We start from the raw sequence: 2,600 nt of genomic DNA on the forward strand, positions 1-2,600 counted from the left end.
CTAATATTATTTTGTAATTATTTCGAATTGGTACAGTATGCATAGAGAATTAGGTATGCAGTTCCCATGTTTTCTCTGAATGCAGAGGAAGAAACTGGATATCTACTTAATTAATTAATTAATTTATTGATGACTTATAATTATAATTACAATCATAATTACTACTACTACTGCTGCTGCTGCTGCTGCTGCTGCTGCTGCTGCTGCTGCTGCTACTACTACTACTACTACTACTACTACTACTACTACTACTACTACTTCTACTACTACTACTACTACCACTATCATCGTTATTATTATTATTATTACCATTTTTTGAGCAGCCTGAACAATTTAATACCATCATCATCAAAATCATCAACATCATTATCATATTATCCACATACTTGGTATAAGAGGAATTTTGAAACAGGAACAGTAGAGAATAAAAGTAGGAGAACGATCAACACACTGCCAAGCAAAAATGGGTCATGCATCCGTCTATTCATTATGTCCCCCATATATATATATATTCTTTTTTTCATTCATTTGCCAGACGCCATGTATCCCAAACAGGGTGGCCAAGGGCTTAGAGTTAATTGTTTTACAGGGAGGGTCACTAATCCTCCACCAACCCCACTTGACACGTAGGGATGCCAACAGCATCTGGTGTTCCCAGGCGGTCACCCATCCAAGTACTAACCAGACCAAACGTTGCTTAACTTCGCTGATCGGACGGGAAGCGGTATACTCAACGTGGTATGGCCGTTATATATATATATATATATATATATATATATATATATATATATATAATTTTTAATTCCACCTCGCTCTCCAAACGATCCACATAAAACAGCGCTACATATTGCATGTGGGAGACAGTAATTTCGTCAACTGCTAGGCGAATAAACTTGAACCGCCATGGTGTTTCGGCTGGACATTCACGACGATAAAACATAATGAAAATGCGTACATATCATTCAAAAGAAGGGGACTGAAGCAGAAGGGAACGGGGCAAAGACCAGTTCACTAGCCCTCTTTACTACAGCGAGAACTGTATAATTACTGACACCCTCAGTGGTCCAGTGCCTTATTTTGTGTTTTAACGATTTTTTCATTTAACTGATTGTGTGCATTTGTTTGTTGACATATATATAGACAGATAGATAGATAGATAGATAGATAGATATAGATATAGACAGAGATAAGAGGAGTAGACTGTAGCACCAGTCGAGCAGGGCAATACTCCCAAGGTGGATGAAAAGCTGATGACAGGGAGAGCTGGAGCTCCCATTTCATCAGTCCTTAGGACGAGTTCCTAACCATCCTCCTTCGCTGAACTTTTTCAGTGTTTCAGTAACACAGAGAGTAGGCCAGCATGCTCTCCAATACAAGTTTCAACCCTAACTGTCAACACGAATCTACATGCACAAACACATTACACTTCCTTTTCAAAATCAAAAAGGAAAATGGCGCACAAAATCCATGCCTCGGGGTCCCCACGGGGAGGACCATAAATGCCCCCACCATCCGCTCCTCTCCCGGTGACGAATCAACGAGATGCCTGGAACACTGTTTGACTCACTTCTTCATATGCACAACATTCGCAGCCTTCCCTCTAACTTTCTTTCTGTTGAACATCGTCTGTCCTCCTTAAAACCCCACCTTCTCTCCTTAACCAAGACTCAGCTGTCTGAGGCAAAGGACAGCAAACCCTTTTCTGTATTCTCCTACAGTACTTTCTCTATACTCATTTCGAACCCAAAGGTAGCTGTTGTGTATATGTATGCAACAACTGGCTCTCGTATTCCTGAACTTGATTCTTCAAAATTCTCTACTCTCTGGCTTCGGCATTCCTGTCATTCTCTGACTTAATATATCTGCGCTGTTTACTTATCACCTAATTCTACTGACTATGATAAATTCTTTGACTATCTTACTTCTACGATGGAACACATTCCATCCATTTCTCCTTTCTCTGAGATCTCCGTTCTAAGAGATTTCACTGTTCACCACAACCTTTAGCTCTCCTCTCCTTTCACTGATCCACCTGGTGAACAAGCCTACACCTTTTCTATCCTTAATGACCTAGAGCAGCTTGTACAGCACTCTACCCGTCTTCCTGACTGCTTTGGAGACAGCTCCAACATACTTGACCTCTTCCTTACAACTAATCCTTCTGCTTACACTGTTAATCTTTTCTCTCTGTTGGGTTCCTCCGATCACAACCTTATTACCTTAACCTGTCCTATAGCTCCAGTACTGCCTGTGGACCCTACAAAGAAATGTCGACTGTGGCACTTTGGAGCTGAGGATTGGGAGCCCCTCTGGCAGTATTTCTTTGATTTTCCCTGCAATGATTATTGCTTCCATGGCCGGGAGCCATTTGAGTGTGCCTTGCGCAGTACAGAGGTTATACTCTCAGGCATGCAAGCATACATTCCTTTTTCAAAACCTTTGACTAATGCAAGAAAGCCTTGGTTTAATCACGCTTGTTCTAATGCTGTCCGCAACAAGGAGAGGGCCTATAAAAGGTACCGGAGCCAACCCACCACTGAATCACATCTTTATTAGCTTTCTGCCCAGAATAGCTGATCTTCGATCTGCTGAAAGTAATT

The 2,600-nt window shown here is 41.3% G+C and overlaps 1 non-coding gene across 1 annotated transcript; it reads right to left on the reverse strand.

The window, feature by feature from the left end:
* Positions 1 to 633: 633 nt before the first annotated feature.
* LOC145414714 (5S ribosomal RNA) lies at positions 634 to 752 on the reverse strand. Its single transcript, XR_013899914.1, has one exon. It is a non-coding gene; the product is annotated as a 5S ribosomal RNA (ribosomal RNA).
* Between the last annotated feature and the right edge of the window lie 1,848 nt (positions 753 to 2,600).

The sequence above is a fragment of the Coenobita brevimanus genome, chromosome 100 (assembly GCF_032717465.1).
Source record: "Coenobita brevimanus isolate Jiangsu-jjx chromosome 100, ASM3271746v2, whole genome shotgun sequence".
Classification (NCBI taxonomy): domain Eukaryota; kingdom Metazoa; phylum Arthropoda; class Malacostraca; order Decapoda; family Coenobitidae; genus Coenobita; species Coenobita brevimanus.